Source organism: Lycium barbarum, chromosome 1 (genome assembly GCF_019175385.1).
Source record: "Lycium barbarum isolate Lr01 chromosome 1, ASM1917538v2, whole genome shotgun sequence".
NCBI lineage: Eukaryota > Viridiplantae > Streptophyta > Magnoliopsida > Solanales > Solanaceae > Lycium > Lycium barbarum.
Window position 1 is genome coordinate 26,913,811 of NC_083337.1, and position 14,432 is coordinate 26,928,242.

The following is a 14,432-nucleotide window of genomic DNA, read 5'->3' on the forward strand; positions in this document are numbered from 1 at the left end:
TTCCTAATTACTTTAACTTTTTCTTTCTGAGTTGTTATTTCAACCTTCTTCAATTGTTCTATTAATTCTTCAACTTCTTTATTTTTAGGGGTCTCTTTATTTTTCTCTTTTTGTTGTTCACTTAACAACTGAACGCGCTCACTTATTAATTCTAACTAGAACCTAAGTAAAAAGAAACGATTGAAGACATTGGTTGAAAATAATAAGTCTAGCAAGAAGACAAAAAATAAAAAATGTGATACAGAGAACAAAGATAGAAAGTCATTTCAGAAAGATGAAAGGAAAAAGAAGCCATTGACAACGACATTTGAAGAAGACTTTAGTGGCATCATTTTTCAGAAAAAAAAAAGAAGAAGACAATGACATTAAGAAAATGAAGACTTTTGGTATCATCTTCAGAAAGAAAAAAGAAGACAATAACATGAGAAAAGAAAGCTTTTGGTGGAAAGCTGACAAAGACACCTCAGAAAAAGAAGACCAGACTTTATTAAAGTAGCTTTAATAAAGTAGTAGCTTTATAAAGTAATGAGACAGCTCAGCAAACGGATAAAATTATAAAGTATCTTTTGAAAAGTTTCAAGTGACGATGGGGCCCCAAGAGCACCCGGCTGAAATCAAAAGATTCTTCACCAATTTGAAGTCCGTAGTTGAAGTCCGCCAGACTCCTATAAATAGCAGTGTTTGTGGAGAAGCAGATCATCGAGAAAAAGAGAACGTCTGACACTTCTCTCAAAAAACCACTCCATATTCCTCTTCCCTTTCACAATGCTCCAACTCTTTTTTCGAGTAAAATCTTTTGTAATATAACTTCCCTGTAAAATAGTATTAAGCCTTCAAGTAATTTTCTATTAGTGTGAAGTAGTTTTCGGGTTCCCCGAAAGGGAAACCTCTCTCCATCTTCAAGTCATGTAAGTTTTTATCTATGTTTTTTGTACTAATCTCCCTACTATATAAATTATTATAAAAATATTATGTTGATAATGTTTGAGTTATTACTTACTTATTATTATGAATCTATTACTCTTAGTGTATGGTTATTCTCTTAATTTCTTAATAAGACTCGATGGATTAACCTGTAAATTCCTAGGTGTTTGAAAGACCGTTTTAATGTCCAAATGATAAGGGACGATGTTGGCTGTGGTAACCGGGGTGTGGTTAAAGAAGAGGGATATTAAGAACCAAGATTAAGAGAAAGAGATGAACAGTGTAATAAGATTCATAACTAAACAGAGTTAAAAAAAAACGTAAAAATTGTAAAAATTGGGAGATTAGGCAGAAAATAAGAAATACACTTACATGATAAGAAGATGAATCAAGGGGTGAGGGAGTACCGAGTAGGATTGTTTAAAATATTAGCAAAAAACCACACAATATTGCTAGCGACATTTATATTTCTATTGAAACAAAAAGATATAACCCCCTATTACTTTGGTATCAGAGCAAGAAGATTTTTGGACCTAAACCTATATCTTAAACCTATATTTTAGACAACATTTTATGAGAAGACCATTTTCTAAAAAGACGAACTGCTTATAGACAAGATTATATGAGACAACATAGTTTTACTCAATATATAAGTTATAATTATCGTATGATATATTTCACCCAAAAAAGACTCGCAAATCTTAGACAAACAAGAAATTTTTTAATTGAATACAATAGATACATAGACATAGTCCATCGTAGAGACTTGCATAATAATATAACAATACTAAGTTTAAGAAATAATCTTAATTGGGAAATACTTTTCATCAACAACGAGATAATTAGAGCTGAAGATCGTATTAGACATTTAGAGCAAAAAGTAAAATTTATCCCCTTAGGGTAATGCAAGATAATTATTTAGAGGTAAAACAAGAGCTAGAAAAACTATATCAGGAATATATCAAACTAAGTAATACTAAAGAAAACCAGTTAAGACTACAAGAATTAATAAATATAATATCAGGATTAGAATATAAGTTACTAAGATATATAAAATCTAGAAAGACCTCAAAGAACCAAAAGCGATTTAGACCATATTAATTTTATGAGAACACTACCCTTTGTTAGACAAATAGCTATCAATCATTGGTATTTATATAGAGATATAGAGAAAAGACGAGAATATAGACAAGTAGAAAAAGCCTTAAGTGCATAGTTAGAGATAATAAATTCAGAAACATTATCATCACTAATAAACAATAGACTCTTACAAAGTCAGATTAACGAAGAGACAATCTCTGCTATAATGTGGGAATTACAAGGTCTAAGAGAAGATATAGAAACACTTACAACTAGTATAGAACACTAGAAGAAAGTTTGTAAAATAAAAATTCCGTTAGGGTAATAAATAAGCCTAGAAAAATAGATATACTAAAAAATCTAGAATACTTAGACATAAGAATATACCCAGAAAAGAAATATAGAGCATTAAAAGACCATAGTATTATGAAGTGTAATTTCAGTAACGGAGACCATATATTACATAGTGAAGACAAACAATTGAATACATTAGTAGATTTAGTCATAAATTTTAGTGAAAAAATACAAGAAAATAATAAAGATATCACTAGAATATTAGAGGTGGTAGAAGCATCCCAGACTAAGCAAAAGAAAACTTTTGAAAAATTAGAACAAAATTTTGATTACTTAAAAACACAAGAATTAGAATTAGAAAAGAAAGTCCAGACTCTAGTTAACAAATTTAACCTAGAAAAATTACCTACAAAGACGGAGGTAGAAAAGTTAGTTAAAATTATTACAGAAAGACCAAAAGAGATAGAACTAAAGACAACCCAAATAGTCTCTAAAATAACGCAACAGGTAGAAGTTTTAACTAGTGACATTAAAGCATTAAAAAAGACAGTAGAAGAACTAAAAGAAATCACTCTTTCATGAGTAGACCAATATTAGTTCAAGAAGAAGCCTCAAAATTAATAGAAAAGTCTATACCTTTACCAGCAGACTATAAAGATTATATACCTAACGCCAAATCGGATCAAATAACACTACAACAAAATATTACTATAATTTCATTAATATTAGAAATAATAAAGAAAATAGAAATAATAGTACCAAGGTTAGAATTAATAAGTGAGCGCGTTTGGTTGTTAAGTGAACAACAAAAAGAGAAAAATAAAGAGACCCCTAAAAATAAAGAAGTTGAAGAATTAATAGAACAATTGAAGAAGGTTGAAATAACACCTGAGAAAGAAAAAGTTAAAGTAATTAGGAAACCACAAAAATGGACTTTCTTTCAGCTAGACCAAGAAACGAAGGAGGACCAGAAAGGCAAGGACAAGAGAGACCCAGAGTAAGTTTTTCAGACAATAGAATAGGTAATAATCTTTTATCAAGAATTCTAAATAGGAGAAGACCAGAAGAAAATAATCAACAGCTAAGTGAGGTAATAGAAGTAGATAGAGATATACAAATTATCCAACAAAACCAATTAAAACTATTAAATCCAAAAACTTTATACAATATAGGACAGTTCTCAAGTACAGCACAATTATATAGACATTATAGAGAAGAACAATTATCAGCCATAGGAACTAAAGTTACTACAATAAGTTTAATAGACCCAGCGGCTGTAAGACAAATAAAAAATACTGGAAGAAGTTTGATGCATATGGGATTAATAGTAGTAGGATTAAAAGGATTAACTAGAAAGAACTTAGGAACTAAAGTTTTAATAGTGATTTATGACGATAGATGGTCAGACATGAAAAAATCAATAATAGGACTAACGGAAGTAGACATGACAAATAATGGAGGAATCTTTTATATTAGCCCGGATTTTATAATGAATTTAGCAGAATTTGGAAAGCACATAAAAATAGGAATACAGACCAAGGGTTATGAAGAGATGTGTGACGGTAATAATTTATTAATATGCGTAGGATTTCTAGGAAAAATGACTAATAATAGTAATACAAAATTTAAAATTAAGGTAGAAGATGTAGTCGAAGTAATGGGAAATGGAGGAATAAGACTAATAAAACCCATAAAAATTATTACACCTTGGAAAATTCCTCGTTAGCGTACAGTGAATAGGTTAGCGAAGAGTACGAGGTATACGGTGATTTGGATAAGCAAGAAATAGCATTTGATGATCTTAATCGAGATTCAAAGACATTTGACTGAAAGGAAGAGGTTTGGTAAAGAAAGTAAAGGATATGTTGCGTGTCGGGTAAGAATTACGAGCGACGAGTTAATGATGGCATAATGATGTCTTAGAGAAGGGTGATAACGTCCCTTAGATTGGTATTGAGGTGATAAACAAGTGTTAAGAAGGTTCCATAAGGATCGGAGATCAAACGAAGTGACGAAAATAAGATTCAGTAAACTGATGGGTTATACGGTCGATTATACGGACTGTATAATGGACCGTAGAAGTGCCACAGAATGAAGTTGCTGAAGGGTTGATTTCACGGTCGATTATACGGACCGTATAAAATTATACGGCCCGTACAATATGCCATCAAATTGACATAGAGAGGGATGGTCACTGGAGCAGTTTTATGGTCGATTATACGGACCGTATAAATTTATACGGACCGTATAATGACGTCGGGACAGATTTCAAGTTTTAAATAAGGGACGCAGTTCATTTATTTCATTTCCATTTTTCATTCTCCACAACTCAAGACCTCTCTACAAGCTTCCACACATTTCATATACTAGAACTCATGAAAAATTAATGATCAACTTCATCAAATCCACAAAACTAAGTGTGAGAAACACATCAAAGTTCATCCAAGTCAAGAAATTTCAAGAGAGGTGAACTAGGGTTTTGGTGCAAGAAGAGTAATATCGCTCAAGACTTGTTCCTACACTATCTAAGGTAATGTTTATGGTATTTGCATGTTATTTAAGGTATGGAGAAGTGGAGACACTTGGATTGTAGAAAGATATAGGAAATGGGTCATGAAAGTATGAATAGTGACATTGCTGAGTAGTAGTTGGAATGAATCATGAAAATGGATATGTTGAGATTGTAAATAGGTTATGAATGACATGTAGAACATGGAATGAGTATTATATGTGAAAGAACACGATAGTGAACTATGGTCATGATTATGGATGAATTAAAGTGAAATTGTGAAATGTGGATAATATAAATGAATGATGCGTGTCGTTGATGATATTGTGAGCGTTGTTATGAATGTTTGGGAGTTGATATAGAATATGGGAAAAGTTGTATGAACAAAGGAAATGCCGTCCAATTTTCTCTAGCGTTAGTAAGTCCGTTCTTATGATTGTTAGCTAATGTCGATACGAATTCTCTTGAAGGTAGAACGTGTGCATTAAAGGAGAACAAGCAAGCAATAAATTAGTTAAACGACAAAGGTATGTAAGGCTAATCCCTTCCTTCAAAGGCATGAATCTTCCAAGTTTATCCATGATCCTCCTATACGATGGAGCTTATGAGTCCGTAAATATACCAAACTACATACGAGTATGATAATGATGATGATGAGTAAAAGTATAGAGATTCTATAGTTCATGATATGATTCTCCTATAACGTTAATGATATCGTTATTGTTAACACTCACCTTATATACTATTTCCTTCGAGGTGAGGCAGGATACTCATAAATATTCATAAGATAATCGGGGGTTCACGACCTTACGTCACCCCGACATAACCATAGTCGCCTACAAAGTCTAATGTGTACTCCTAATGATAAATGTGAAATGATGCTAAGTCATGATATGTCTATAAGATGATCAATAATGCTAGCTTGTAATATGCCTATGTTATGTATAAAAATGCCAAGCTATGATAAGATTATGATATGTTCATGAGATGTGTAATAATGATGGGTTATGAATGACTATGTGATGATGTGATTCCACCGTGCCTAAATGGCCGAGCATGTCACCGCTAAGGCGGGCTGCATATGATTCCACCGAGCCTAGATGGCTGGGCATGTCACCGCTAAGGCGGGCTGCTATGTTTACACCGAGCCTAGATGGCCGGGCATGATCACCACTAGTGGGCGGCATATGATGGTTACCCAGACGCGAGTTAACGATGAGGATTATGATGTGATGATACATGTGATGTGATGACATATGTGCCATGATTATGTAAAATATGATATATGTACGAAATGTGTTTGCCTATGAAACTTATGCAGGTTATATCCTTCTCTTATGGCTCATGATCCTTCTATTATATTTGTTTCATTCCTGTCTTACATACTCAGTACAATGTTCGTACTGACGTCCGTTTTCTTTGGACGCTGTGTTCATGCCCACAGGTAGACAGGGAGGTGAGCTTGATCCAGACTCGTAGGGGTTGATAGCGGATTGATAGCACTCCTTTGTTCCGGAGGTGCTTGATTATTCTTTTGTGTACATTTGTATATGTTGGGCATGACGGGGTCCTGTCCCGCCCTTTTGTCTAGCAATCCAGTAGAGGCTCGTAGATACGCAGTGTGGGTTGTATAGTCTCACGAGGTTGCTTATATATATATATATTATTTTGATGGCTGAAAGGCTTATGCATATAAAAGTAATTATGTTTTCAAAATGAAAGATGATTTTCTTATAATTGAGTATAAATTTGATAAAAGAACATTAAATGAGTAATAGAACGAGAGGTGCTCGGTGGTTAGCCCCGGATGCCCGTCGCGGTCCCTAGCTGGGTCGTGACAAAAATAAATCCTGAAGAATATGCAGGGATGGAATGGAATCTAGAAGATTTTAATAGAAAAAAGATTCTACAGCCAGAATCTCACCTAATGTACACTAATTCTAAGGGAGAGACATCTATACGTTTTACTAATTATAATTATACGCCACAAAAAGACATAGAAGAAGAAAGTATTTTAGACGAAAATGAAATTACAGAATCAAATTTTATGAATATAGAACTAATACAAGACGAGTTTGCGGTAGACATAGCTATAGAAGAAGCAAAAAGACTCCAAAAAGAAAACAAAAATATGCTTTTTAGATGTAAAGGGTGTAAGTTAGGAGAACTAACAATAGAAGAAACCATAAGTCATTTTAAATTATGTGAAGCTCGAACTGATAATTGGGGATATAGAGTAGAACATATATACCAAAAGAAATCAGAAGAATTCGATAAAACATTAGAAGATATGCAATATAGTGATGAAGAAATAGAGATAGACTCGATAATAAGTCAAAAAGAATTAATGGAACCTAGTGCGGCTAGTTCTAGTCCATTTCAAAGAACAACGGTGGGAGAACAATACACTGTAGATACTAGTACAGGAAATGTACCGAGAAGAAAAAATTTTAGAACAGCGGGAGAACCCTTAGACAATGTCAAACCATCGGGGAAAAGAATGCCTATAGAAGAATCTATTATTCTTCGGGAAGGAGGTAGTAAAGGTAAAATATTAAATATAGCAGCACATGACCCGCAAAGATGGAATTCAGTAATAGATCTTTGGAAAGGAATAGTAGTAGCAGACTATATAAAAACATATAATGATACAGACACAGAAACAATGTATAAATATTTAGAAACTTTTTTAGGAGAATCAGCCAAAGCTTTATGGGAAGCTTATAAGGAAAATTTTCCAATGGAATTTCAACACTTAGTATCCATGGGAGCATTTTCTCTAGGCTTATTAATGACGAAATTGTTGGGGTTTATGCTAGTTTTTAATGAATCTAAGCTTGTTAATCATATATCTTTCATTTCTAATGTTGAATTTCGGAATCAAAAAGTTAGGGTTTATACCCAAATTGAGGGTTTTGCTTCAAATTCGAAATTGGGTAAATCTATGAGTTAATTGAGCAATTAGTGGTTGGGTTATGATCACCTAGTGCTTAATTTGATATTTGTCTTCCAAATTTTCCGTTTTGCCCTTGTGGGCCCGTTTCCCAATTTCTAGGGTTAGAATTGACCTAAATAGAATGGTAGCAATATTAGTATCATTCTTCATGATTTCTAATCTAGATTTCGATTATGCTTAGACTACTTTGGTTCTGAGGATCAGCGGAAAGGCAAGGTAAATGAGTGAGTTGTTGGTGCTGCGATTCGGCCATCCAGGTAGGTTATGGCTTACCTTTGGTGAGACTTCGTATAGCAAAACGCATATTTAGATTATATTGTCGGAGACAGCATATGAACCTTCGGGTATGAAGTTGGGTTAGATATTGCCTTAGGTTGGCCCTGTTGTGTGTTTGGGGCTAGCCACTTTGTTATGTTGTGATTAGATTGTTCTATTATGTTGGCTTGATGCCATGAGTTGTTGATTGATGTTGGATTCTGTTTTATCATCTTGATTACGATATTGTTGGTGTACCCACTGTTGGAACGTGTGATTCAGTTATACTGTTGACATACCCACTGTTGGTATTTGTGATTCGGATATATTGTTGACGTACCCATTGTTGGTACTTGTGATATTGAGCATGATTATTGATGTTGATACATGCATTGCATGCACTCTCATTTTCATGATACACTGTTGAGATGCTGATGATATTTGATTAAACACTTGATGAGCAGGGCTCGGTTTTAATTGAGTGACGTAAGATGGCCGATGTTCGATGTTAGTTCCGGAATTGTTGATTGGGTGAGTGCATCAACTCCGCGGGTCCCCCAGAGTAATGCCGGTGAGAACCCCCTGTGGGCAAAGATCCGAGGTCCCGTTTATCTGTTGGGCAAAGATTCGGGAAGGGTGGCACTTAGACTTCGCGAGTCACACTGGGTTGTGCTACTGAGATGTCAATATTTCCGTCCGGAGTACATGTGTGCACAACATTTGCATGGCATTGCATTGCATTCATACACTATTGCATTATATTTCATTATGGCTTGATTTTGAGATGCCTGGTGTTGTACTTGTGATGTTGGATTCGGGCTTGATATATTCAGACTTGGCATATTTGGAATTAGATGCTTTACTTAGGCAATAACGTGTACTTGGATTCGATTACATTTGATTTATACTTGTTGATTTATCTGCTTATCTGCTTTAGTATCTGGATTGTGTTAGCTATGCTTAGTCGGCCGATGATGCCTACCAGTACTGTTGTTTTGTACTGACTTGCACTTGCTACATTCCTTTATGAATGCAGAGTATCAGGTTGGATCCACTTTCGTGACACGTGGTTGATAGTCGCTTCATCTTTATCTTCGAGTTTCCAGGGTGAGCATGGTCGTCCACTGCCTTGAAGACTTCTCTATCTTTATGTCCTATTCTATTCAGAGAGATGGACACTAAATGTATTATTATTCCAGACTTGTATTATTTCCCTTTTAGATGCTCTTGTATTTTTCAGACTAGACCCTGGAGTATTATTATTATTCCGCACTATCTTATCATATATATCATATATATATATATATATATATACATAATTGTGTTGTACTTGAGAACTGTCCTATATTGTATAAAATTTTTGGATTTAATAGTTTTAATTGGTTTTGTTGGAAAATTTGTATATCTCTATCTACTTCTATTACCTCACTTAGCTGTTGATTATTTTCTTCTGGTCTTCTCCTATTTAGAGTTCTTGATAAAAGATTATTACTTATTCTATTGTCTGAAAAACTTATTTTGGGTCTCTCTTGTCCTAGCCTTTCTGGTCCTCCTTCGTTTCTTGGTCTAGCTGAAAGAAAGTCCATTTTTGTGGTTTCCTAATTACTTTAACTTTTTCTTTCTGAGGTGTTATTGCAACCTTCTTCAATTGTTCTATTAATTCTTCAACTTCTTTATTTTTAGGGGTCTCTTTATTTTTCTCTTTTTGTTGTTCACTTAACAACTGAACGCGCTCACTTATTAATTCTAACTAGAACCTAAGTAAAAAGAAACGATTGAAGACATTGGTTGAAAATAATAAGTCTAGCAAGAAGACAAAAAATAAAAAATGTGATACAGAGAACAAAGATAGAAAGTCATTTCAGAAAGATGAAAGGAAAAAGAAGCCATTGACAACGACATTTGAAGAAGACTTTAGTGGCATCATTTTTCAGAAAAAAAGAAGAAGAAGACAATGACATTAAGAAAAGGAAGACTTTTGGTATCATCTTCAGAAAGAAAAAAGAAGACAATAACATGAGAAAAGAAAGCTTTTGGTGGAAAGCTGACAAAGACACCTTAGAAAAAGAAGACCAGACTTTATTAAAGTAGCTTTAATAAAGTAGTAGCTTTATAAAGTAATGAGACAGCTCAGCAAACGGATAAAATTATAAAGTATCTTTTGAAAAGTTTCAAGTGACGATGGGGCCCCAAGAGCACCCGGCTGAAATCAAAAGATTCTTCACCAATTTGAAGTCCGTAGTTGAAGTCCGCCAGACTCCTATAAATAGCAGTGTTTGTGGAGAAGCAGATCATCGAGAAAAAGAGAACGTCTGACACTTCTCTCAAAAAACCACTCCATATTCCTCTTCCCTTTCACAATGCTCCAACTCTTTTTTCGAGTAAAATCTTTTGTAATATAACTTCCCTGTAAAATAGTATTAAGCCTTCAAGTAATTTTCTATTAGTGTGAAGTACTTTAGACATAGAAGAAGAAAGTACTTTAGACGAAAATGAAATTACAGAATCAAATTTTATGAATATAGAACTAATACAAGACGAGTTTGCGGTAGACATAGCTATAGAAGAAGCAAAAAGACTCCAAAAAGAAAACAAAAATATGCTTTTTAGATGTAAAGGGTGTAAGTTAGGAGAACTAACAATAGAAGAAACCATAAGTCATTTTAAATTATGTGAAGCTCGAACTGATAATTGGGGATATAGAGTAGAACATATATACCAAAAGAAATCAGAAGAATTCGATAAAATATTAGAAGATATGCAATATAGTGATGAAGAAATAGAGATAGACTCGATAATAAGTCAAAAAGAATTAATGGAACCTAGTGCGTCTAGTTCTAGTCCATTTCAAAGAACAACGGTGGGAGAACAATACACTGTAGATACTAGTACAGGATATGTACCTAGAAGAAAAATTTTTAGAACAGCGGGAGAACCCTTAGACAATGTCAAACCATCGGGGAAAAGAATGCCTATAGAAGAATCTATTATTCTTCGGGAAGGAGGTAGTAAAGGTAAAATATTAAATATAGCAGCACATGACCCGCAAAGATGGAATTCAGTAATAGATCTTTGGAAAGGAATAGTAGTAGCAGACTATATAAAAACATATAATGATACAGACACAGAAACAATGTATAAATATTTAGAAACTTTTTTAGGAGAATCAGCCAAAGTTTTATGGGAAGCTTATAAGGAAAATTTTCCAATGGAATTTCAACACTTAGTATCCATGGGAGCAAATCCATATAATTTTACTAATAAAATACATACTTTAATACAGGGGAAGATCCAAATAGGGGATTATTAGTACTACAAAGAAATGCGGTAATAAAATTAGATTAACTGAGCATAAGTAGTTGGTTTCATATTAAGAAATTTTTAAACGATTATTTTTACTACTGTACGATTAGTGGAAATGAGTTTGATCAAGAAGTAGGTAAAAAATTATTTAATAAACTATCATGAGCCTTAGGAAGAGAAATAGAAGATAGATGGAATAAGAGAGACGGAGTAGTGCAGAATTCTAATCTAAAATGGTCTATAGGACGTAGAATACAACATATAATGGATTTACTACAAGAAAAATGTACCCATATACAGATACAAAAACAGCTAAAACAAAATGAAATGAGCTTTTGTAAAAGCGTGTTTTACACCACACAAAGCTATGATAAAGACAATTACAACAACAACAACAACAGCCCAGTGAAATCCCACATCTTGGGGTCTGGGGAGGGTATAATGTACGCAGACCTTACTCCTACCAAGGTAGGATGGCTGTTTCCGAGAGACCCTCGGCTCAATAGAAGCATAAAAAGGGGGTCAGATAAGGTTAAAAGATTTAAAACGATATTGCAATGAAATAATGCAAGCGACACAGTAAAACAGGATAATCAAGGAATTCAAAGCGATATGGAAATGCAAATCATGAAAGCGGCACAGATAAAATAGAGTAATCAAAGTACAGAAAGTAGCAAATAATAACATAAATCAAAGCACAAGAAATTATAATGCGCTAATGCGCCTACTAATAAGGAAAGATAACAAGACTTATATACTAGCCTTCTACCCTAATGTGGGTCCTCCACACCTTCCTATCTAAGGTCATGTCCTCGGTAAGCTGTAACTGCGTCATGTCCTGTCTAATCACCTCTCCCCAATATTTCTTTGGCCTACCCCTACCTCTTCTGAAACCATCCATGGCTAACCTCTCACACCTCCGCACTGGGGCATCTATGTCTCTCCTCTTCACATGCCCAAACCATCTCAGTCGCATTTCCCGCATCTTGTCTTCCACCGAGGCCACTCCCACCTTATCCCGAATAGCCTCATTTCTAATCCTGTCGCTCCTAGTGTGCCCACACATCCATCTCAACATTCTCATCTCGGCAACTTTAATCTTTTGAACGTGAGAGATCTTAACTGGCCAACACTCCGCCCCATACAACATAGCCGGTCTAACCACCACTCTGTAGAACTTGCCCTTCAGTTGTGGTGGCACCTTCTTGTCACATAGCACTCCTGAAGCTAGCCTCCATTTCATCCACCCTACCCCAATACGATGTGTGACATCATCGTCAATCTCCCCGCTGCCTTGCATGATAGACCCAAGGTACTTGAAACTACTTTTCTTTTGGATGGCCTGAGCACCAAGCCTAACTTCCACGCCAACCTCCTGGGGTGTCTCACTGAACTTACACTCTAAGTACTCTGTCTTGGTCCTACTCAGCTTAAATCCTTTAGACTCCAAGGTATGTCTCCAATCCTCCAGCTTAGCGTTAACTCCGCTACGAGTCTCATCGATCAGGACTATGTCGTCCGCGAAAAGCATACACCATGGCACCTCACCTTGAATTTGTCGCGTCAATCTATCCATCACCAAGGCAAATAAAAACGGACTAAGAGCTGATCCTTGATGCAACCCATTATAATAGAAATTATCCTCAATATAATAGAAAGAAATATTATCTTAGAAAATCAGCAACTAGAAAACCTTATTTAGACAGAAATAGGCATGTAAGAAAACATCGAACAGAAAGGAATTATAAAAATAAACTAGAATGCTTTACTTGTGGAAGTGTAGAACACTTAGCAAATACATGTCCAAAAAGAATAAATAATAAGACAAGAAATTCTCAGCTAATTGCAGATTTTCAAGAAACATTAATAAATGTAGACGAATATATGTCAGATACAGAAAGTATATATTCCATAGTAAGTGTAGACACTAAAGAAAAAATCAAAACAGACTCGTCAGACTCAGAAGCAGAAGAATTAATCAATGAAATAGGATTAGAAAATCTAGACTTAGAAGCAATATATAATTTAGCAAATATAGCGGAAGACTGTAACCATGAGTTCGAACGAAACAAGGGATTAGATAGTAATGCATGTTTCTTTTGTAAATGGTATCCTAGTAGAGACAAAAGAGCTAAATGTAAAAATTGTTATATAGAAGGATGTACGATGTGTATAGAAAAAGAATTTAAAACAAAAATAAATAAAGAGGAAACTCATAAGAAAATTGAAGATCCTACTATTAATCTAAGAATGATAACATAAGAAACAAGAATAAATGAATTAGAAACTAGATTATGTAAACTAGAAAAAGGAAAACAAAAAGAAGTAGATAGTGAAGATGAAGAAATAAGATTATCAAATATATAACCAATAATGAGACCATTAAGAGCAATACCAGAAGATTCTCAAGCCGAATTAATGAGTATGGAAGACCATGAAGCATTAGTATGTAATGAAGATAAAAAATTAGGAACAATAAAAATACTTGCAAGAATTAAAATAGATGATTATGAGATAGAAACATTAACATTAGTAGATTCAGGGTGCACAAAGTGCATAATAAACAAGAGAATAGCTCCACCTAATTTAATAAAAATTCTAGAAAAACCAGTTGCAGCCATGCAAATGGATGGAACACATAACATATGTAGACATTATGTTCATAAGGCCTACATTAGCTTTATAAATACATGTTCAGAATTTTACAAACCAAGCTATAAAATGGATAAGATATGGGTAAGAGACCTTAATATAAATGTAGATTTTGTCATAGGATTAGACTTTATGTTACATAATAATGGCAGTTGTATGATTACAAGAGATGGAGTAATTTTCTTAAAAAATATTACTCATACACCAGTACAAGTTCTTAAGACTGAAACTAGAATCCGTCATAAGAAGATCCCTACCACAGACAGAATCAACCTGCAAAAGAAAAAAGATAGTTGTTGTAAAGAGTGTCAAGAAAATAATACATGTTGTAAAGATAAGCCAGAAATAAAAAAATTAACTCTAGAAGAAGAAGAAATTCTAGGAGAAGAGGATTCGTTAGAAAAAGATTATACTTTAATAGATATAGAAATAGAGTTATATAATTTTAAAACAGGAATA